The following is a 25,222-nucleotide window of genomic DNA, read 5'->3' as shown; positions in this document are numbered from 1 at the left end:
GAGGATACAGTTTTGCAAAATCAGACCAGTGCAGGACTGTGCTCTGGGACTCTTCCCATCCTGATCATGCTGCCAAGTTTTACTGGACCACACTACCTTTGTGCTGCAACAAATATAACTGTTTTACTTTTATTTTATCTGTTTCAAATGACCAAATCTTAAATGATGATGTTATATTAATTATTGATTTGAGGTTCTGAGTGTAGCCGGGATAAATAAAAATCCATAAAATAAATACAAACTTCATAATAAACTCTAACAACATCACCATCCACAATAGTTTTTTTTTAAACACAATGCCCCATGTATCAGAACAGTAGCAGCATGTGTGTGTTTGTGTGCTTTTAGGTCTAGCTCAACAGCATCATTATCAATTCAAGACATTTTAAAAGCCAAAGGCAACCTTGTCATTTCTTTTTGTGTTTAACATCAGCATTATTTCCTGAAGTACCACTTTTCTTTGGAGTAATAGGAGCCTTGTATATTCTTCTTAATTACTTTTTAAAGTTTTTTATTTGTATTTTATATTTTTTGAATTAAAGCTTAGATTTTTTTATGATGCATTTTCCCTAGAGCTTATAAGTCAGCAGATGAAAGCCAGATTTGAAAATTCCGGTCTTGGATGTCCCTGATATAACAGATGATTTCCATCACAAACCAAGTCACATAAATGCTTAAAATTCCAGACAGACCCAAGATTGTTGACGGTCAGAATGTCTGTCTGGTAATTACCACAGACAAATCATTTTCGTGGCCCCGATCTGTTCCAGTCAAACTAAAAACAGCCCTGCTTAAACACATGTTGGGCATAATGGAAACAGTAAGCACAAAACAGCAATGTCTGATAGTTAAGGGCTTTTCTTTTCAAAGCGTTCCTCCCAACAAAAAGAAACTTTTAATGAATAAGTTGTTTCAACTAATCATGGTGAGGTAAGCAACATTTAGAATTTATCAAAACTCAGACAGAAAATGATGTGAAAATGTCATCAGCAATAAGTATAAGGATGAAAAATAGACAGATGAACATGCATCAACATTATGGGGGCTGTTCAGTGTTCTACAATCTTAACTTAAAGATAGGATAGACTCAGAGCAAGTAATACTGACAAGAATAAATATTTCACAAAATAAATTTCACATCAAAGATCAATAAAGACCAACTTGAACCAACTAGCGTTGCAACAGGAGGGAGATTAGCATTAAAGTAGCCAAAACTACAGGTGCTGGTCATAAAATTAGAATATCATGAAAAAGTAGATTGATTTCAGTAATTCCATTTAAAAAGTGAAACTTGTATATTATATTCATACATTACATACAAACTCATATATTTCAGATGTTTATTTTGTTTAATTTTGATGATTACAAATGACAACAAATGAAAATCTCAAATTCATCATATCAGAAAATTAGAATATTGTGAAAAGGTTCAAAATTGATGGCCCCTGGTGCCACACTCTAATCAGCTAATTAACTCAAACCACCTGCAAAAGCCTTTAAATGGTCTTTCAGTCTAGTTCTATAGGCTACACAATCATGGGGAAGACTGCTGACTTGACAGTTGTCCAAAAGACGACCATCGACACCTTGCACAAGGAGGGCAAGACACAAAAGGTCATCGCTAAAGAGGCTGGCTGTTCACAGAGCTCAGTGTCCAAGCACATTAATAGAGAGGCGAAGGGAAGGAAAAGATGTGGTCGAAAAAAGTGTACAAGCAAGAGAGATAACCGCACCCTGGAGAGGATTGTGAAACAAAACCCATTCAAAAATGTGGGGGAGATTCACAAAGAGTGGACTGCAGCTGGAGTGAGTGCTTCAAGAACCACCACACACAGACGTATGAAAGACATGGGTTTCTGCTGTCGCATTCCTTGTGTCAAGCCACTCTTGAACCACAGACAGCGTCAGAAGCGTCTTGCCTGGGCTAAAGAGAAACAGGACTGGACTGCTGGTGAGTGGTCCAAAGTCATGTTCTCTGATGAAAGTAAATTTTGCATTTCCTTTGGAAATCAAGGTCCCAGAGTCTGGAGGAAAAGAAGAGAGGCACTTCATCCACGTTGCTTGAAGTCCAGTGTAAAGTTTCCACAGTCAGTGATGGTTTGGGGTGCCATGTCATCTGCTGGTGTTGGTCCATTGTGTTTTCTGAGGTCCAGGGTCAACGCAGCCACATACCAGGAAGTTTTAGAGCACTTCATGCTTCCTGCAGCTGACCAACTTTTTGGAGATGCAGATTTCATTTTCCAACAGGACTTGGCACCTGCACACAGTGCCAAAGCTACCAGTACCTGGTTGAAGGACCATGGTATCCCTGTTCTTAATTGGCCAGCAAACTCTCCTGACCTTAACCCCATAGAAAATCTATGGGGTATTGTGAAGAAGAAGATGCAATACACCAGACCCAACAATTCAGAAGAGCTAAAAGCCACTATTAGAGCAACCTGGGCTATCATAACACCTGAGCAGTGCCACAGACTGATCGACTCCATGCCACGCCGCATTGCTGCAGTAATACAGGCCAAAGGAGGCCCAACTAAATACTGAGTGCTGTACATGCTCATACTTTTCATGTTCATACTTTTCAGTTGGCCAACATTTCTATAAATCCTTTGTTTTTATTGGTCTTCAGTAATATTCTAATTTTCTGATATGATGAATTTGAGATTTTCATTTGTTGTCATTTGTAATCATCAAAATTAAACAAAATAAACATCTGAAATATATGAGTTTGTATGTAATGTATGAATATAATATACAAGTTTCACTTTTTAAATGGAATTACTGAAATCAATCTACTTTTTCATGATATTCTAATTTTATGACCAGCACCTGTATAGTAGGTGGCTGCCTGGGGCCCCAAGTTCAAGAATGCTTATTGTATGATTTGGTTCTAGGACCCCCTTTTCAATGTCCACTACATTGTATAAAGCATCTTACTGCAAATGTGCAGAATGAATCTAGGAAGACGGCAGCAAAGTAAATAAAAACAGAATGTGTGAAGAGGCACAATAAGAAGATAAGAGGAAAAAAAAAATATATGATACATTAGCGGTGCTTTAAAGGAGGAGGAAAAAGGAGGGAAGCAGAAAGCTGCTCTCAAAGTGATAAAAGGTGACCAGCATCATCACTGCGCCAGCAGCAAAAAACAACCAGAGCGTAATAATTGTCACAAAACCTATTGGGGAGAACACATCGTGTGCAGATGAACAATTAGTGAGACAGGAAAGCTTATGGCACATTTTGAAGTAAGCTTTGAATCTCGTTTCTATTTTCTATATATGACAAGAAATAAATTATTAAGGCTTATTTCCAGTAAAACTTCATGCTTTGGGTTTTCTTTCTTTGAATCCCCAACGAGTTTTACAGGCAGCTATGGCAGGAGTTTTTAACAAAGGACAGAAGATAAAACAAATAATGAATGTGTAATCTCTTAAAATGTCAGTTCTCTATTATTTACCTGTTATTTTATATGTTGCCATCTGGTAAATCGCATCATCACAGCTATGGCAATACATGTAGTATCGCCAAATTTTTTTCGAAAATTAACACCACTATAATGTATTTCCATAGAAGAGAGCCACGGGTGGCACCAGAGTTTTTGGGAGGATTTGCAACACAATTTTTGTGTGAAGTTGTAACCTGTTATATGGATTTTAGCTAAAAGCTTCCTCCTGTTAGCGATCGTTTTCATTTACATGAGTCACACCTGAGAGCACTCATGCAGAATATTCTATACACTACACAATAATCATGCAGGTTTGTCTGTTGGCATCACTCAGTGACCTGCAACTTGGACCAGCAGAGTTAAAGGCCTTTTTTGCAGAATCTGTCCCCCTAGAGAAATTACACGCTTGCTTTTTCAATACTGTAGCAACCAAACCAGGCCCCAGGCAGTCAGGGTAAAGGGCTCCCTGTCTTAATAGCTGTTGTCATCCACTGGTTAACCCAGAGGATGTGCCTTATCCAGTTACCATACATTTTCTACACCAGTGACCATATGTAAGTATATATATATCTGGCAACGATGCCACTTTAAGTTTTTTGTTATAAAATAATGGAGTTATTCATGGGCAAAAAGTTGTTTAATTTGTAAATTTGAGAGACAACTTCTTAAAATGTAATGTAAAAAGCAAGAATCACACTTATTGAGATTTTAAGCTGGTATAAATGCTTAGAAACGGTGGTGGATCACAATCTTACCTTTGTCCTGAACTCGAGATATTGAATTGGCCCTGTCTTTCACTGGTTTAGGGCAGTGGTGGCCTAGTGGTTAGGGTGCAGGACAGTTGCATTCTGGAAAGACCACAAGACTGCTGGTCTGGGGCTTTAAGAAAGTCCCAGAATATTCCCTGTGTGCTACTTTTTTTGGCAGCACTGCTCCGTAAAGGATGAGTTAAATACAGTGAACAAATCTCCAACTTTGCAACTCTAGAGATATTTCCTTTAACAGGTCCCTCCACTGTGAATACATGACAGTCCACTGATCTACTTATCTTTAGATTGGGGTGTGCAAATCCAGTTCCTGAGTGCCACTATCCTACAACTTTTAGATGTGTCTTTGGTTCAACACACCTGAATCAAGTACTGAGATGATTGAAGGAAATGACTGCATACTGAGGAGGTAGCTCAGCCATTTGATTCAGGTGTGTTGGACCAAGTGATAATCTAAATGTTGCAGAATACCGTCCGTCAGGAACTGGAATTGCTCAACCCTGTTCAAGACAAAACCACTAAAGGAGCTACTGCCATGAACCTTTTCTTTTACTCTCACTTAGAATATATTCCTGGATCACTGCTGGCAAGCTGCTGGGCATTACTTTGTATAGTAAAGAACACATCCAGCCACAGACATTGGGAAAAGAGTTCTGTTTCTCAGAAGAATTGTCTATTCCTCAGGGCTACTACACTTTTAACCCCAGATAGAAGGCAAAGCTAAACGGACCAATTAAAAACAATATCCAAACCACTTTGTTTCTTAGACTGTTGAAGCAACATGTCTATAAAAGGCTCTTTATAAATAGCAGACGGATTGTGTGTGACAACTTCGGTGCAAACTAACAAATCGAAGCCATAAGCTGCATGATGTTGATGCTGTTATTTATTGTATCTTCACACCGTCAGCTGTTAAACGTGTTGGACAGAGGAAAGGACTTTTTTTTATTTTGTGTGCTTGTTTAGAGGCCAATGTAAATGGCTACTGTCATGTGTTCACGGAAGAAAACATGTCTGTGGTAAGTGTTTTTTTTCTCCCATATGGTAAGTAGATTTGTGCTTTTGCTCATAGAGAATTTAACCCATATTGGCCTAATTTAAGTGACTCTCACATTGATAAATTGGTCAGTTTGTTGTTGATTTGTACAGTGCTGTCAATCAAATTTCCTCCTGCAAATATCCACCTCAGCCAACATTCTCTACCTAATGCTGACTTTTTTTTCTGCTTTTATTGTCATTACACTGTCACAAGAACAGAGCAACGAAATGAATGTTCTGCATTTAACCACAGCAGTGGGCTGCCATTGTGCGGTAGCCGGGAGCAGTGTGGGTTTAAGGGTCTTTGCTCAGGGACCAAGAGTGGCAGTCTGTGGGAGTGGGGCTTGAACTAAGAACCTCTGGAGTCCAAGCTCAATGCCCTAACCAATAGGCCACCCCTCCTCTTTTCTTAAATCCGTCATCTGTCATGAGATACAGGGGTGGCTTACTTAGCTAAGGATTCATTCTGACCTTCTATGCTTTCAACAGAACCTCCAAAAGAAGCAGCGCTCACTGTAACCTGGCTCTTGATCTGAATGAACAGCCGATATATCTTCATACAAGAGGGAAAAAAAACCCAGAAACTTTCATGAAACATTTTACACCCTATGTCTATCATGAGATTTCATAAACACATCACTAACAGAGAAAACAGTAATATTTTTGTCCATTTTCTTCAGTCACAACCTCCACACTGAAAATTTTCAGTGTCAATGCTACCCGTTAGCCCCGTACCTTGCTCCCTCAGATAAAGATCAGAGATTTGTGTTTATATGGGTCGGTCAACTTAAAATTTCAGTAACTTTTTTAAATTGTATTTCAGAAAGTTTGAGCCTTCTATGTAAATCACAGCTGTAGTTTGTCTCAATTAGGGTTGCAGCTATTGCTTATTTTAGTATTTGATTAATTGATTATTTATTTATTGAATTGATTAATCTCAGAAGACACTTTAAGCAAAAGACCATTTTTAGATCAAGAAATATTTTAAGTATAGAAAAAACCTTTATTGCACATTTTTAAGTGAGCTGTAAAAGATAAAACATAAAAAAGATACAGTACCAACATATGCATGTAAATACTTTCTGTAAATGGCATATTTTAGAGTCTGCTTATCATTCCTCTATAGGTAACAGTTTGATTAGATTATTAAATTAGTTGATGATTATTTTATTAATAAATTACTTAGAATTATTAAAATACATTTATCCAGCCCTTATCTCAATATATAAATGTTTAGACTTCTGGCTAAGGGTAATTTTAAATAAACCAACACAATTAAAATCAATGATTAGCCAAATTGTTTTAGCTGATTGGTCGTCCCTGAAAAGTATGTCTCTTTGTGTTGTAAGTTGGCAAAATACATATTAAAAAGGGAAAGTTTTTATATTTACCAGTAAAAGGGTAAGGCCTTCATCAGACTATGGAGGGAGCAGCTTCTCTTTCTCAGCATATTGCTGAGAATAGATCATTGTTTTGGAAAAGGAGCTTACAGAAAAAAAAAAAAAAAAAATCTACAACTAAACAAATGTGAGAAGCTGTCTTTAAGTTTATAAGTCTGGAGTGAAAAATGTTAAAAATGAACTGCTGAAATAAATAAGGGCAGAGGGCCAAACCCAAAGCATCCCTCCTGCTGGATGAGTGACGGTAAGTGCTTACAGGCCTCTTGGCTTTACTGTAACGGTACAATGGGTTGACAAGCTGAAAGCAATAGACTCCACCTGCAAAGCAACAAGCTAGCTGGAGGAAAAAAACTGTGTCCCAGCAAGACCAGCCATCATCCCAGCAGCTGATCGAACCCAAGGACAGATTTCCACCAGCGTGGTTATGATGAGCATAAAGGTTTCAAGAAAATGATGAAGCATGAAGATAAAAGTTTTCTTACCGCTGTGCAGAACCACTCCAGCTCTGATGGTTTCTGTGGAAACAAACAGAGAGTTTTCTAATTATTCTGCCATTCTCCAATGAAGCTTTCATAGCATCCTAATGAAGTAAATGCGTATTGTGAGATTTTTTCAGCTTTTAGTCATGACATCATATTATCCCTCCCAGTCCCTGAAGCAACATACTGGCTCTGTGAATGTTAATGTGCAGGATTCCAGGCTGATGGAGGAGGTGAGTCGCTAATAAAACAGCAGTAGGATTTATTGCATCCTGAGGGTGAGAGCACAGAGCACTGAGCACAGATGCACACACTGAGCACCAGCTGGGCAGCGCTGACCTTTCTAAAGAAAGAGCGAGCAACAGACAACGAAACGTCTGTCCAAGCTGACGCAGCATCCCATCCCAAATCAGCAATTAATATCTTTGAGTTCAGTTTTCTTACTTCAGTTCTTACAGGTTTGTTAAATGAAACAGATGAAACCACTAGTGGACCATACGCTCTAAGAAAGAAGTAATTAATAAGTTAGTGATATAATCTACAAGATGAAATTTCAGGTAATATGATGACAAAAAAAAGGTTTACCGTACATAAATGAGAGTATATAAATGAGAGTTTAACAAAATACTTGAAATGTTAATAAAATACATAAAATATAAACATTACTCCAAAAAAGGCAAGAAGAGAGAGATAAATTGGAGAAGATGACGAACATCTAAACAGATCTTGTAGGGATTACTTTCAATGGAAAACATGTGACAGAAAACTGGAGCTAAACTGAGACCAGGTGTGCCAAAGGTCTGAAGGACAAAGTCATGTTGAACATAAAACAAGCCCTGATACACCAGGAGACATTGGAACAAGGCGGATCTGAAAGATAAACAACCAAAATAAACAGTAGAACAGAAAATATTACAACTGAAAAACAAGCTGATTTTAGCCATTTTCATGCTTGTCTGGTTTTGTAATTATCCAGTAGGCTTCTTGGTCAGAAACATAGATCCCGTCTACTCAACCCGCACCAGATTTAAAACCAGCTCCAAGAGTGGGAACGTTTGAAGCCATCTGCCCCTCTTAGCAGCTCCATTCTGACAGACATAACCTGCCTCACCTGACGAACGGCAACAATGGTGAAGTTCTCTGTTTCTGATGTGTTTTAGAAGTTTTTCACATCATTGTGTATTTAACAACATCTCCCACTCCTCTACAGCAAACATCCTCTTCCACACAAACAGCTATTATCTCATTCCTGCTGTCCTTGTTCATCTGTCATCAAAATGTCCAAGACACATGAAGCTGAAAAGAAGTAATTTCTCTGTTACTACGCTTTAGCTCAAAGAAACATGTCTTCGACCTACTATTCATTCTGGTGAAGCATCCATTTAAGTCAATGTTTGCATCTTAACCTGAAGATCAGGGCCGTGCAGAGACCACTAAAGGGGCAGGTGCTCAAAAAAAAAAGGGCACATCTTATCGCATTTTAGGACAGAATATTAACAAAGTCACATAGCTTTCAGAGTTTAATGAACAATGATAAATTACAAAATTGTGAGACATACAATCAAAGCTAAGGGAAATCTCTACATAGAACTATGCATATGTAAAATATTTTATTAGTAATTTCTTTCTGCAGGTCTATTTTGTTATAGGAAAGTATTACAATATTCAAACCTGCAATTTAGTCAAAGATGTAAATCAGAGCTGGAGCACCAGACATATTTTGTCTTTACAGAATTAAACTGTTAAAAATGCATACAAGGGCACAATGCAACCTTTTAGTGTACTGTAATCTATAAAAAAGAATGTCTGCCTGGTTTGCTGTACTGACAGTGGAGATGGAGACGGTCCATTCAGAAAAGCAGAGCTGCTGCATCAAACTTTAACGTGGAACTGCAGAAAAAAAGAACAAAACAAACATTTTATTAATGCATGTCACCAAAAGCCTACTCTGTTTGTGTCTTAGTGTATTTTGTAAGTACCTATATACATTTTCTTCAATCTTTCCTCTTCGTTTTTTCTTGTCAGTTTCTCTTTTCTTTTTTTCCTCAATGTCTCATCTTTTCTGTGTTGAGTGAAGGTCAATGTCTTATTTATTTCAGTCTCTTGCCTTTCTTTTTCCCCCAAACTAAATCCAAGATTATGATCCAAAAACTTATTTTCCGTCATGGTGATTTAACTGTTTAAAAACAAATTTCCAACTTTTAAGCATTTTTGTTATTTTTGTTCTCTTTTGTTCACAGCAGCAGTTTTCTGTTAGCCATGTCTCTTAAAATATTAATAACCTCACTGTGAATGATTGGCACATCTTTCTCGATTGCCAACAAAAGAATCCTCCTTGCATAAGCTGCACAGTTTTGTTTTCACCAGCTTCATACATTATATCTATCATATATCTATCATGGTAGTTCTGGATGAGTTCTCCTTCAAGATACATTTACCTAACGCTAGAATAAATGCAATGTACATCATGCAGCAAAGGAAATTAGAAAATCAGACATATATCCATTATGGAGATGATAGGTTTGCATAAGTAATACTGAAGAATGTCCTACTATCATTAACGACACAGGGAAGCTTTTTAGTTATCTTGCTTTGCTAGCAAAGTCATTAGCTAGCAGCTAGCTCATAGCACAAGAACAACAGCCTAATGTCTGTATGATAAAAATACTGAATCGATAGATAAGAACAGCTTTTCCTCACCTGGCTGTCTCCTCCCGCTCAGTAGTTCTTCAGAGAAAGGCGCGCCGCGTCCTATACTTTCCTCCGTTTAAACCGCTACTCTTTGCTAAAGTAGAGAAATTATACAACGTTCAAAGTTTTCCGTTGTCTGACAAGTAGCAAGCCTACTCCAGTATTTTCACCAAAAATTATGTTTTTTAATTCACAAAAAATCTGTTCTGTAATCATTACAGAACAGTTTTTTGTGAATTAAAAAACATAATTTTCAATGTAAAAGACTAAAAGCTCAGAGTAAACAGTGTTTTAGATCAAACAATACTGCATCATCCATGGGGCTCATTTGGTTTCACTTATAATAATATGTATATATTTTGGACCCCTCAAAATTTATAAAACAATTATACTATATTTCCTTTTCAGTAAAATGAACACCTTTAATCTACATCACTCTAGATGTTCCGTGGATGTATTATTCTTAAAGAATTAACTGTTTTGTTAAAACAAATTTACCTTTGACCTTTAAGAGACACTGTGAAAGTACATGTTTATAACTGAACTATATATGTATCTGGTGTTGAGCCACATTACAAATCCCAGATGAACCCCCAAATATTGCCAGGATAGAGATTCAAAGATGCGGAAAACTTATTTTGGAGAATTTTAGGTATTGCAAATGAATGAGGACAAGTCATTTCCTTAAGCTTAACAAAGAGGCACTTGCTAGGCCATTTGCACACATGATAAATCAATCCAATTATCACGGAATAGTGCCATCAGCATGGAAGATCGCCATTGTTTAAGGCAGGAGACAAAACTAAACCAGAGAACTATCGTACTATAAGTATTTTGCCAATAATCTCAAAAATTTCAGAGTAATGGGTTATTGAACAGCTAGTGGAATACCTAAATAATTGCTCAAATGCTCTCAAGCCATGCAGTTAGGTTTTAGGAAGCATCACCAGAGACAGCCACTTGTTACTTCCTAGAAAATCTAAAACAGTAGTTGGACAAAAGCAGCTTTGTGGGAGCTGTATTCCTTGATTTGAAACATGCTTTTGACACAATCAACCATAATGTTCTGTTGGCTAAGTTAAAGGAGTCATATTCAGAATTCAAACTTCTGAAAGTACTTTAAATATGAAATGATTACACACTGTTCAACTGTAATGTTCAGTGGTTGTAGGACCAAATTTGGCCAAATGGTTGCATCCATCAGAGGAGCACAGTCATGGAACACACTGCCAGCTCATGTTAGGGGCAACCTTTTAAAATCTCCTTGAAACCAGTTTGAAAACCAGACATGTGTTTATAGGCGAATTGATCTGTTTCCTTGGGCCTGTTAACCTAATTTTAATTAGATTTTATGTTATTGTCATCTTATCTGTTTGTGTCCACTCTGTTCTCTCCTGTAGTGTCTTTTTTAACGGTTACTGTTTTGTTCTGCCTTAGGACAGTGAATGCAAATTAGCTGTTGTGCTGATTCTGGCATATTTACATTTATGCTCTAATGTTGATAAATCTGAATTGTCCTAATTCAAATAAATAAATAAAGGAAACCAGCTCTGTTTTTATTATAAAGTGAAAATGGCCTAAGGGCACACAGTGACAAAGTTATTTTACAAAGCTTAGTTTTAGCTACAACTTTCAAGAGAGAAATAAAATATTTCTGCATGTTACAAATTTACATAATTTGAGGGCAACCAATTCAGCTGAAATGCATTTGATCTGCGACCGTGTTAAAACAAAAAAACGCAAAATGTTACATTCACTGTCATCAACATCTTTGTTAGAAGCATCTTCAAAACGGTATCATTTAGTCTGGTATATAATCAAAAAGCCCAATCAGATGGTAGGTTGCATTATTCACAGCAGGTTAGGTAACACTAAACATAGATTAAAAACATGACTTTCATTTCCTTGTCTTTTCTGAATGAGGAAAACACACAGAAACTGTTTAAAAGACCTTTAAATAAGCCAATAAAACTAGCAGATGACAACTGAAGAGCAGCCTCTGCATAGAGAGGGACTGACTGTCTGCTGTTTAATGTTCAGCCAAGTGAAAAGTACAGGGTGTCAGTTCCAGAACAGCCCATATGGCTGGAATGAAGCAGTCCAGTTTTCCATCAGCTCCTCCCAGCATGAAGACTGGGAGGGGACACCAGTGAGATGACTGACATACGCTCTTCGTCATGAGACACTTATTAGTTTAATTAATTTAGAACACATAGTTTAATAATTTACTTATTATTATTGTGCCCTTAGTTATCAGAAGTTAATTTGTTTCTGGAAAATGGTAGAAATAAAACATTATATGAAACAGAAAAAAGGAATAAAATAACACTTTAATTTCTCTGTTTTGCTTCAGACTTGCATCTTTATGTTTTCAGAGTCAACTTTTTTTTTACATTTATAGGGAATGTACAACAATAAAGACAGAGGCAATCAGAGCAGCTTGACAAAAAATACTTCTCTTCCGTCTCCAATGATACTCCAATTGTTTTAGTAATTCTGTTGATTTCCAGTTTAAAAAGTGCTAACACCAGATAAAACCACCCTAACTAACTTCCTATTGTCTCTCAGAAATACTGACAGCTGCAACCCTTGCAAATGATGCAACCAGTGGATTAAAAACTCCTGTCTTTCTTTGGATACATGCCTATTGTGACTCTTGCCGACCAATGGACATTTCTTTAAACCTTTATAATGATGTTGATTGTCTCTCTGTATCATGCAACCACTTCATACGATCGTCCTTAAGTATTACCAAAAAGATTTGATCTGAACCTAATTCAATACCTTCTGTGTACCCCCTCCCCTGAGTGTAAACTCTAATCCTAGCACCGATGGAGAAGAAACCTAAGGCTGAAGTCAGAGGTTTATAATGACTTTATTAAATTCCCGTGGGAAAGACTTTGATTTTAGGCTGACTTCCGGCGCTTCCTGTACTTCCTGCACTGACCTAAAATGGCAGCTTCCTGCCCCTACACTCTTGCAGAGAGCAGCTGAAATACAAGCTCCTAAATGTTATGATGTTCGACAGTATAAAGAATAAATTCATACACAAAGATGGAAATCTATAATATATTAAAAGCTGAATTAGTAACCACAAAGAACTTGTTAACATGCTAAGATCAACCAAATATTTATTCAAATTGCTTCACATATAAATTTCATTGGAAGAAGCAGTTGACTGAAGGCTGCAGCTGTATATATTAGATTAGACATATGTTAGGCATATAAATGTCTAACATGTGTTACAAAACATTTGGCAAGTTGTAAAACTTATATGATTTTTTTTAAAGAAAAAGAATATAAAGGTTTAAGTTCTGCAAATGGTGGCATAAAAAAGTGGAAATGGAACATCAAGAGAGGAAATCTGTCCAGGCCTTCTCCTCTTCAACAAATAAAAGGCATGTCCAGACTGTGATTTCTCCTCAGTCCTCCCATTGGGGTCTCTTCTATGAAACAATTAATGACTAATAAATGCACATCTCCTAGAGTAAAAAGCTCTTGTGCCTGTCTTGTTTTAGAAATGGTCTTTCTTTCTAAAAGAAAAAAAAAACAAAAAAATATTTTACATTTATAGACAGCTATGAAAAAAGAGCGTTATAATGTTATTGGATTAATATATTCACGCAAAAACAATTGCCTGCAAACCTTTCAAACCAGGACTTTAATCTCTAAACTGATTAGATCATTAATGTCACCAGTTTGCGTCTAATTATACACCCCTTCTACCGTTCGCACAATGCCGTAAATGTCTCCTTTGAACAGGATCTGGGAGCCACATCTCCCTGTTGCACAACGTTGTTTATAGCAGATTCTTTAGAGAGGTGGAGAAATGGAACACTGTGGAACACGACAGAACCGCAAAACAATGATGACCTCAGAGCAAGTCATTAAATTTAACGTCAAGCAAAACCCCAGACATATGAGATAGCAAAGGGGCAAAATGGCCAGCACATGTGGCAACAACATCAACAGAATGACAAAAAAGTAACGTCAGTTTGTTTGCGTGGGAACACTTGTGATTCAAAGACAGATGTGGATCAAAAACACATGATGTTGAAGATGTCCTGCTTAACGGTGCCGCAGCAACATAATACACATCGGCAACAACTTGAAATCTAAGCATTTATCCCAGAGCATCTAATGAAGAAAGTGACTGAGATGTATGGAATACATTGGCCTAAATTTTGACTTTCATTAGATTAGGGCACTAAAATCTGTCTGATAAATAAACCTGTCTTATTCATTGTACATTGTAAGACTTAAACTTCTTGTTTTAGCTATTTTGAACTTTTAGGCTTTTATATTTTCTGCTTATTTCTTATAATTATCTTTTTAAAAATGTTCTAGGTTTCTTTTTTGTTTGTTTTTTTTTAAGCACGGAAGTCTCAGTTATATTTAAAACTTATTTTTTTAAGAAAGTCATGTTTAAAAAGTACAAAGTACTTATCATTTAAGTAAAGACAAAAGCAGAATCAAGAAAAGCACCAATACAAAGTGGTGTTTTAGACAAGAAGAATTAGCTTTGGTTATAAGCTCTTACAAATAGACAAACATACAATTGATATAAATACATTTGCAAGTTGCAAAGGTTTTGGTCCTGATTAGATGGCAGCCTAAAAGAGGAGAGAATCTGGAACGGTTTGTGTCCAGGGTTGGAGGATTCAGCTGCAATCTTCCATGCCTTGGAGTCCTGGAGGCGTACAGTTTATGAAGAGAAGGAAGACTGTACCCCCTCTCTGCAGATTGAAGGACACGTTGCAGCCCAAATAGGAAGGTTTCAGACATCAGCTAATTTTTTTCTTCTGTTCATCTAAGTACCATATATCTTAGACCCAGATAATATTTATTTTGAATAATTAGGATTTTATTTTTGTGCCAGAATCAAGAAAACAAAAAAGATTATCTAAATAAATGTTGCTGGTTTTTTTTATTATTATTTTGCATACAATGTTGGTAACTAAGACAAATATCTACAAGATATTTAATAAATCAGTAGCTTGAAAAATATTTTGGTGCCGCTCAGCTCTAAAGACTTTATTTTTTGGCAGGTGGGAGCACAAACCTAAAAACCGAAAGTTATTTTAAATAATATATCAAATTTGACTAATTGTATTTAAGTTTAGATTCACGCTGTTTTGTTGATGTCATTATACATGTATGATTATGAGGCTATTAGGTTAGAAATTAGCATTTGGTTTAAAGGTTACTTTGGGATATTTATGACTGCTAAACAATTTGAGCTCTAGTTCAATTCTAATATAAAACAAAAAATAAAAAAGACAGAATAACTTACGAAATCCCCTGTTATAGCACATTCTAATTATTAAACAGCAGCCAATATTATTTGGCAGTGTTATCCAGTTATTCTATTTTCAGCTGTCTAGAAGCATTTATGAAGTGTTTAGGAAGAGAATGGATTTTAAATCCGACCAAAGTGATGATCCGACTCTTTCATAATTACTGGATTTAAACTGGAGCAGACAAATGAAGGAAGCAGAAAGCCTGAAATACAAAATCATTTTCATAAATATTATACAGTCCAAAGCATTTCCCTTCACGCTACAGGAGGAAGCCATAATTGAGTTAGACATGTTTATCTGATCTAAAAAAAAAATGGCTCAGCATATATGTTTACAGCTGAATAATGAGCACAAAGCCAGAAACCCAAGACAAACGTCCAGGTCTCCACTGAGCAGCCTCCCTATTCATCACAAAGCACTGCTGTTACAATAGCTCTTGTTCCCCAAAACAAAACATCCCCCTCCACAAATTGTGTGCGTGTGTTTCCTCTTTATACACCTGTGTGTTGGGCTGATCAATCACAATGTGGAGCAGAATAAGTGAGGAGGGTGGCTGCTGGGGCTATGTACCCAAATCACACCTATTGGCACCATCAGTGTTCCTGCAGGCCCTCGAATAAATCACCGTTAATGACACCAGGATACAGAAGGAGGGGGAGGAAGACTTCCACAGTTAAATACCTAATTCCTATCAGGATTACTTATGCTTAAAATAAAAATTTAAAAAAAGACCACAAAAGAAAGCAAGAAAAAAAAAACATGCATGTATATTAACTCATATATGGAGTCTCTATTGGATGAAATCTTGATGTCTAAATGTTCCAAGAAATCGCCTGATGATGAAAATCAAACAATATTCAGTGGAGTATACCAGGACTACAGTAGTTACCAGCCATTTGAAAACTAAACAATCGAATTTTTGTTAATGACAAGAAAATGCCCCCTAGGGCTGAGCAATATGGCATAAAAACATATTCTTAGATTTTATTGACAAATTGTTGTTGGGTTTTTTTTCTCCCTGAAGTGCTATGAAAAATAATGAAAAATCTCAAGCATTAAAAAAATTTGTATTATTAATCTACTTTTTGTTGCTATATGTTTATGGTTTAGAAAGCAAAAATTCAGGTACAACAGTCCCTGTCAGAATAAGTCAGGTTACATCAAGGCTGAGTGGAAAAAGTCATAGTTGTTTCATTTTTAAATGTATAAGCATTTATGAGCCTGCCACCTTAGATGGTCATGAATATGGCTGCATCTAATTTCTTTAAAGTGACACAGAAAAACTGGTGTTCTTTTTAGCTAGACTAAGATTACACCGTGATAATGTGAGCTGATTAAGCCAGATTTTCACCACATATTCAATAAAAAAAAAATATCTAAATTATATACAGAGAAATAAAATAAGTTACAAATACATACAAAAAATAATGAAAACAAAAATGTTTCCCAGGATCCTAAAAAGAGAAAGTTATTCAAATAAAAATATCTGCTTTTCAAAAAATTATAGATAAAAAAAAAACAAATATCCTTACCTATAAATCCAAAATTTCTTTATACTCAAAAGTTCAAAAGAGCCCTGAGAGATTTTTTTATCTGTGTGACGAATTGACTTGATATGGTTGTGAAAATAACTTTCTGCTGTCCATGGATTTATTGTTTTACTGCTGATAATTCCTGGAGAAGAATATGGAGCGTCTGGCAAAAGGAGATGAAGGAATAAGAAAGATCAATAGAATGTTATTTTGTTCTTTTGTATCTTCAGGTCTAAAACATCTTATTGAGTCTTATTTCTTATTGCTTTGCTTTTTCTTATTGCTTTTCCTTGTATTTCCTTGTATCTTTATCAGTGATTTTGTCAAATACCTATAGATATATGAACATATATGAAAATCTGCCTTAATTGCATGCAATATTATTTTATCTTTATGATTTTTAAGTTTGAATTTATACTCAGTACAAGAGGAAGAACTAAAAGCTTCCTAAACAAAAAGATAGATTAAATACTTACTAAAAATAGCTTGATTCTCTCTCTATTCTCCTATTCTGCAGAATCTGTTAGTTCAATCTCTGACGTTATGCTCTCTCTTTTTTTTCCCTCAGAGTAGCTTTGTTTATAGATGCTGGAGATCCTTGTTTATAGATGCTGGAGATCGGCCTGTTTTCCAGTGTAGTCCTGTTTCTCTGACTGTGACCGGCTGGATGTGCTCTCTTTATCCTCTGACGTGGGAGCTGGCTCGGAGCTTGTCTGCCTGGCTGTGTGTTTCCTGGACGGGGCCGCCTTTTGCAGCTGCTTTTGCCAGTCGGCCTCAGCAGATGGCCGCTCACACTGAGCCTGGTTCTGCTGGAGGTTTCTTCCTGTTAAAAGGGAGTGTTTCCTTTCCACTGTCGCTACAAGCATGCTTAGTGTGAGGGATTGCATTTGATTCAATGAGTCAATGCAATCAACTGGTTTTCCTTAGATAGAAAACTTTGGATCAATTTGACTGAATGATCTGGTTGAACTGTAAAGTGCCTTGAGATGACATGTGTTGTGAATTTGGCGCTATATAAATAAACTGAATTGAATTGATTCTCCAATCAACTTATCAAGTATTAAATACAAACGTAAAATCTCTGAGTGGGTGACAAAATGTCTTTCACTTGTGGTTTTATAGAAACAAACATGTAAAAAATGTTTCTTCAAGTGATGTTTTTTTCTTCCCATATTAAGTCTAATAAAAGGGAGCCTTTGTCTAAAATTTTAAGAGGTAGATTATGTTAAGATTAATTTGTCTTCTAAGATATTAAAACAGAAAGAGATACTTTTATTACACTGTATTAGTAATGTAATTCAGCTTGACGATTGCCATGAGCAGCCCTGGTAATCAGCCTGCAGCTGGGACCAAGTTACATAATTCCCTGACTTTTAAATCCAACTTTAGAGGTAAATAAATGCAGCATTAAAATAATCCCCATAAATTTTTGGGCAATTTCAAGCCACAATATGAGCTCATAGGTTCCATGGAAGAAAAAACAAACAGAGATGCATGGTGGTATCCTGCAGACATTTCCATTGAGGTTTGACTGGATCTCTTTCTGTTATAATCAACTTCTGTCTTAGTTTTGTAAAGTGAAATGCCACCAACTCGAAACAGGAGCTGCCTGCATTTAGCGTTCTGCATTTGAGAGACATCCTGTTGATTAAACCTCTTCATGCATTCCACAGACACAGCAGTAGATGGAGCAGATAGAACCGGGACTTTTGCAGCTGGAAAATCAACTGTAAGGCCAACTAGAAGATAATTTCCCAGTGAGTCCCCAGTTACTGCAGAACCAGTGACTGTCCTCAGTTAACCTTCAATGAAAACTCATCACCACATAGACCATTAAGCTTTTCTACATTTTTCACTAAATGTGCTAAAAACATCTATATAAAAACACTGCATTTAAATCTAGTGTTTAATACCAGCATCTTCCTTAGAAATATATTTTTTATTTTCTCATAATGATCCAATAAAAAAGGTTTAATCTAAACTTAGGATTTTTCCTTCAAGCTGCTTTGAAACCAAAACCTGCCCTCAGTAATAGAGAGAGGCTAGTTTTAAGTCTTAGTGGTTGGAAAATGGCTGTAATCAAGATTTTCCCCGAGAACAATGAGGACCGGCAGCGTCTATTACTTGATGTGATGTGCACAGAAGGGCTGGTTTGGTCTGTAAGTAGCAATCCAAACACTCGGCTGCACTCACTTTAGCTCTGACACATGGGCTGGTGGGGATTGGCTGCTGTTAACCAAGCTGAATCCAGCTGAATCCAGGCCATGTGGGTGATTGACTGGTTTAGGTAATACATCAGTAGGAAACTAAATCACCACACTTTGCATTCTAAATACCTTAAGATAGAGTCTGGGGATTAAAAAAAATCATATTTGTGAAACTCCTGTCAAACTGTAGTTCTACTGCAGCCGGGAATGTCTGGTTTGGGTACCTCATCATCTCATTTTTGCTTTGCTTCACAAAGATACATTGCAATTTGTGCATACACTGAAAGCAGAGATAAAACTTTGCTCATCTGTGCATTTCATGTTTAACAATTTAAGTTTTATTTACCTAATTTAATGTTCATCGCCCAGTGATTAACCTAATGTGTATAATTGCTAATATAAACATAAACATGAAAATAGGCATATATCAATTATTATAGCAACACCTTTAGGAAAATGCAATCTGTCTTTTATGAGTTATTTGTGAAATAAAACGGTTCAGTTTCCTGTTGGTGCACTGTTATCTGAGGTGATTGACTCAACACTATTACTGGGCAATTAATTAGACTAAGAGATTAATGTTTTCTTTCTCCAGCCCTTTAGGTGGCAGTAATATTGTTAGAGGGGGTTTGCTGCCACAAAAAATGAAATAGAAACTTCCAGCTAACACACAGATCTATGTATAAGTAGCAGTAAGCACTTGTGAAACAAAGGTTACAGTAAAGTCCTGCAACAATGGACTTTCAAGGTCATGGAAACGCTGAAACTCTGCTTAAGGCAAAGGAAAATCAAAATAAAATTGCATATTGGTTGGAAATCATGTACATTTTTATTTTTGGCACAATAGTTCAGCCCTACTCCAAACTCTGTTTTTCATCAGCATTATGCAAATATAGACTGGGTGTTAGTTGATGACCACACTCACACCACAACCCTATGGAGGCAGTGAAGCCTTTCTTAGTGACCAAAAGGTGCGTATTTACTGCTGACCTCTCCTGTCGGGTTGGGGTTTTGTGTCTGGAGTTTTATTTACAAGTAACGACAGGATTGTGAATTTGGCAGCCGTAATGAATGGAAATAAGAAGTAAGCATGGCTATATTCCTGACAATTTCCATAAAATGAGGTACTTCTCCATAAGAACCTTCTGGGATTCTGCACTTTTTCAAGGGCAGAAATGGGCAGACCAGAAAGAGCTTTGTTTCTTCTGAGAACTCATGTCTCTGATCCTGCAAAGGCCTTTAGTCACCGCTTACAGAATAATTATTTCTGTAATATCTGGTTTATTATGCCTCTTTAAATTGGTCTGTTTCTAGCCTTTAAGCCTTTTATATCATCCACCATCTCACATACAGTAGCAGCCATTCAAAATGGCCCTTCCCAGTCAAACGTCAGCCTAATGGCAGCCCACGTTCCTCTAAAGGTTGATTTATGCTAAGTCGTCTGAGTAGGCGTCGAGGTGAATGCAGATACGTCCCCGCCCCCTTCGCAGACACTCTGCTGCACCTCTCCAAAACTGGAAGTGGCCGCAGACAGAAGGCCTATGATTGGTCAAATCTATGTCTCCTCTACACTATGCATATTTTCTGTTTGGTACCTTACCGGTTTGTTTTGTTTTTTATGAACGTGACTGCGGAAAACAACCCATGAAGTTGGACCAGCTAGAAGACCAAGGTGCGCGAGAACGCTGGGACCCTTTTTCCACCTGGATCCCTGCTCTTTTTCACCCTCATGTCCCTGCGTTTATCGGACAAACTTGCCCCCATTTCCTCAGCGCCTCGGCCGTATGTAGACCCACAGCTAATTTGTGATTTGCCCCTTTTGCCTTGTGGTTTGGAATAAACATAGAGCAGACCATGCTTCAATATTGAGCATAAATCAAAAATATCTGCATCATACCTGCGACAAGCTCACTGCGACACACTGCTGCAGGAGTATAACCCGCCCTTAACTCCCAGCGAAATCCCCTTAAACTTCCAGCCACTGGAGTGACCCCCCTCTTGCATATTTTTTTACTCTGACTCCAACCTTTCACTGAATTGCAGGGTCAGAACAGGAGATCTTCTCTTTAGATCTAAATGTGAACAAATCATGACAGAAATATTTTGGTACAAATATTGATGTTAAAACAGTAATTGACCAGCCAAGAGGACCAGCCAAAGACCCATCAAGGAAAGTGGGGAAATTTTGAATGGCTACTACAAACATAATTCTGTTGGCAAACATGCAACAATTTGGCATAATGAAGTTTACTATTAAAAAGTCAGGTATGAAACGGTTGCTTCTTGCAGCTGGTCTGTGAGCTCTGTTGCACAGTAAAATGGTTTTCCACTAGTTTAGGGGGAACAAAGGAAAAATAAGTCATGATTTGTCTTAAATATAAACCCTGGAATGTGCTGAATTTTGGAGGATGGCTGCATTCACACTTGATTTAACCTCATCTGATGATCAGAAGCTGACCGAAGAGAAGTTTGCTGCTGTTTTACTAAAGTATTTTTTAAACAAACTTTGTGTTTTGATATTTTGCAACTGGATAAGATTTAAGACAAACCTAACTCAGAGGCAAGAAGTGGTTCTAAAAAGTGACTGGGTTGAGCTGAATATAAATGGATGTTACGGTTTTCTTATATTTTTAATTACTTTTTTTTTGTATTTTCATAGATTCTTCCCAGTCTAACACAGATTGTCAAATTAAAATAAACTGCAGTTTAAGATTGAATCATAACACAATGGGGAAAATGTTGAAGGAATATCAATATGGCTTCATGACGCTCCGCTATAATTTTCATTAGGAGACCCAGACGGTGGAAAACTCAGTGTACATATTACCTTTTCTCTTTTAGGCTCTTCATTAATAGGCTCCTCACGTCTTCATTCGGACAAACTTAGATGGAGGGAGGTGTTGGGGGAGACATGTGAAGGAAACTGGGATGCAGTTAAGGGAATTGGGATGCTCTGTGTGATGTTGAGTTCAGGGCTCTGCGGGGTTCAGACCATCTGCTGCTGGAATTTTTTATTCTGGCTTTATGACTCCAGCTTCATTTTTGGCCCTTTGGTATTGGAGCAGAATGAATCTGTGGTCATGAAGCAGATGACTGATAGAAAGGCAAACATCTAAAGTGCCTTAATCTTGAGCTCCGAGTTGTGTAGGGTTTGTGGGGGAGGAGCGACTCTAAGCCTTGCTCTTATATTGCGTTAAATTATAACTTGTCGAGTGTGTGAGAACGTGTTGTTGCCTCATGAGAGCTCATGTTCACTGCAGGCTGCAGCTCTGACTTTAATCATGTCCAATTACAGCTTGGTCTCACAGGCCCACATACATGAATCATATAGACTAGTAAAGAAAAACAACCTTTTGATGCTCAACGCTCAAATTGAATTCTGAAATAAGTCATCATGTACTTCTTGCTTTCCATGAGACACAGCTGATTATACCAGTCAGCTCAAATGGAAATATTCCTGAATGAGAACAAAGAGATTTCACGGCAGCTCCATCACTCCTACCACTCCCACACACACTGCATGGTAGTCCCATAGGACGTCCGCAGAGACTCCCTCCAATAAAGAGGATTATTTTGCCCTGTGCACCCAAGTGTTTCCAATAAAATAACGGGCTTCCTCCTGCATAACTCATTAAAACTTAAACCATCCCCCCCTTTCAGCTGAATATCACTGCACCGCTCCGCACACATCAGCCTTTGCATGGAAAAATAACCCTGCCGCGTTGACTGTGTGTGTGCATACAGGGGTGTGTATGTGTATGTGAGAAAATTAGAGTGGAAGATAAGAGAAAGTGTGAGAGAAAATGTGTTTTTATCCTCTGAGGCCCTGCAGGCTCAGTGGTTGGTCAAAAATTTCTCTCAGACACACAAAAGAAACATGAAGGCAATCCTAAAAAAGGAGGAAGCAGCGAGAAGAACGATTTTTCTCTTCAAGCCGGCAGCTGATGAAGAAAATACAAATTTATGTTCAAGCACAACCTGAACAAAAGGGGGTATGTACTGCATGCTAATTCACCGATAAATGACTCCACTTTTATGTTTCAAAAGTAAGCTCAACCTAATTGTATAAATTAAAACAGACATTGAAATTAAATTTTGAATTGAACAATATTCCTGAATGAAGAAGCTATTTTGATTTCATTTCCAATATGGCTTCATTTTATGGATTTAAAGCTGTTGTGTCGGATTTTTAAAAAGACTCTCCACTTTAAAAAAAGAAATGCACGTGCAAGAGCATGCATGAGCCCATTTCTCCTCGTGCACGACCTGTTTAAAACGGGCTGTTCTCATAGCTCATACAAGCTTACTGTGTCCACATACAGCGGGGACTGTATAGTGGACTTTATAGCAAACTGACCATTCGGGCGGATGATCATTGCTTTTTGCTGCATTGGTCACGTAACTCCTTCTCCACCGTGCTGTGTCTGCACCATCTCTGTTATTAGTCACCGTTGTCGGGTAGTGACAGCCTATGGCGACAGCAGGCCGCTGTGACAGCAAATCCCATAATACATTGCGAGGAGCTCTGTACCTTTAAACAATGTTGTTATTACACGTTCACTGTGGGATGCTTCTCTAACAAAAAACGCATGAAAAAAAATAAAGAACTCTATCATACTCTTGACTGATGACCGCCCATTCCAAAACATCCAGCATTTTTTTTCATCACCACACAAAGTGATTAAAGAGGCATTACAGAGTTTCCTAATGATTCTGCCACCTTTGGCCGATACACAGAACTGCAGCATTCTTGCTTGCTTCTGTAACTTGATCTCGAACTTGACAATGTAGTTTTTTTTTTACTTTTTTTACCTTACGTGGAGTTTTCATTGGTGTCTGACTTGAGCTGAATGCTGTAAATTTCTGAGAATCCACAAAATCCATCTTGAATCTCACACCTGACGTTTGGACCAGTATGGACACGAATGATTTGCCGAACAGCGCAGGAACTTCTGAGCCAAAGTAAATTAAGGAACATAGGCTACAGGTGTATAGATACATTGGCGCTGATCTACGGAGATGTCAGTCTGCTCATTAAACTATATTAACTATTTTAGTCATAAAGGATGAAATAAAAAGGCTGTTTTAAAGATATTTTTCAGGTGGTCTCTTTAACAGATCATGTTAAAGCTGAAATAATGAGACGAGAAAGGTGTTAATGAGGGAAAATAAATCAAAGTTAGGTATTTTATCTATTTTTTATAATCATCTCAAACACAAAAGAAAAAAAATCAAAAGAAAAAATAATGATCATATATATATGATCATTATTTCAGCAGTGAGAGAAGACTCAATCATAGACTCAGAGGAATAAAGTAAAGTTGCTCGGTTTTTTTGAGCTTCCAAGGTCTATCAGTCATTGAGCATGTCAGATATGGAAATGTTAGCAAATTTATTTAGAACTCTTTGAATATAAAGGATCTATGTACAATCACTAGGACGGAGGTCTTCAACGGGGGTCCGTAATTCCTACGGACTCACGGAGGTACTGCATGAGGGGGTTAATATCACAAGATATGACAAAATCTTTTGTTTGAGACCGATCTCTGAAATATCTCACCCCAAAACATACTGCTAGAGAAGGAAATTTCAATCAGTTCATGCCAGTGGAATCCTGAACCCTATGCTGTCAAAGCAGACTAGGAAAGACAATAAAAATGGCAAAACCTTCAGAATAAAAAGTAATAAAATACCAATAGAATCACAGATTTTATTATCTGCGTATGTGCTCTTTGAGGGATCGATGTAATCAAAAACTGAATTAGGCTGTTTTGATGTTTCAGTTTTACCAGCATCACTTTGGCATAGATGAAATCCAGGGATTTAAGGGTTTCATGGCCTCATAGCGGTCTCCTAGAATTGTTCACAAAGGTACATTTGTTTGTATCTGTCTAATGGACTTTATGCTTTTCAACCTGACTTCAGTACAGGAAATCTCTCAACAGAGATATACAAAAGTGGGAAAGAAGGTTTCAATGACGATCAATACACTAAAAGAGTGAAAGAAATTGTAGAACATAGACTAAGTTTGTAAGCTCAGTTTCTAGTGACATCTGATGGTCATCAGCTTATAAAGTAATCACCTTATCATTGTGGTTATTTCAGGCTGGGATGCTCTTAATTTGTAGTAAATAGAAAATATCAAGAACACAATAAATCAAATGGGCTCTTTATTTGATATTGTTTTTATCTGAAACTTTAGATAGGATATCACAGATTGTTTCATAATTGATCTAGCCAATCCTGTTAATCCTTATACTCGTTATCATATTCATTAGTATCTTAGCAACAGCAGACAAACATTAACATACTGTAAGAACCACTAATGTTTAACCACATTTTTCTATCGATCTTGGATAAATATCT

General features: G+C 37.1%; 1 protein-coding gene across 2 annotated transcripts in view; it reads right to left on the bottom strand.

Annotated features, from left to right (window-relative positions):
* Positions 1–25,222, bottom strand: part of enox1 (ecto-NOX disulfide-thiol exchanger 1) — a 189,308-nt gene that overhangs the window by 122,193 nt on the left and 41,893 nt on the right. For both annotated transcript variants that reach the window (XM_038295622.1, XM_038295621.1), the window contains exon 2: positions 7,130–7,162. The gene's annotated coding sequence lies outside the window, so the exon portion shown is untranslated. The remainder of the gene's footprint in view (positions 1–7,129; positions 7,163–25,222) is intronic.

Source organism: Cyprinodon tularosa, unplaced genomic scaffold (genome assembly GCF_016077235.1).
Source record: "Cyprinodon tularosa strain WSP-4 unplaced genomic scaffold, ASM1607723v1 ctg357, whole genome shotgun sequence".
Classification (NCBI taxonomy): Eukaryota; Metazoa; Chordata; class Actinopteri; order Cyprinodontiformes; family Cyprinodontidae; genus Cyprinodon; species Cyprinodon tularosa.
This window is presented reverse-complemented; position numbering and strand designations above follow the sequence as displayed.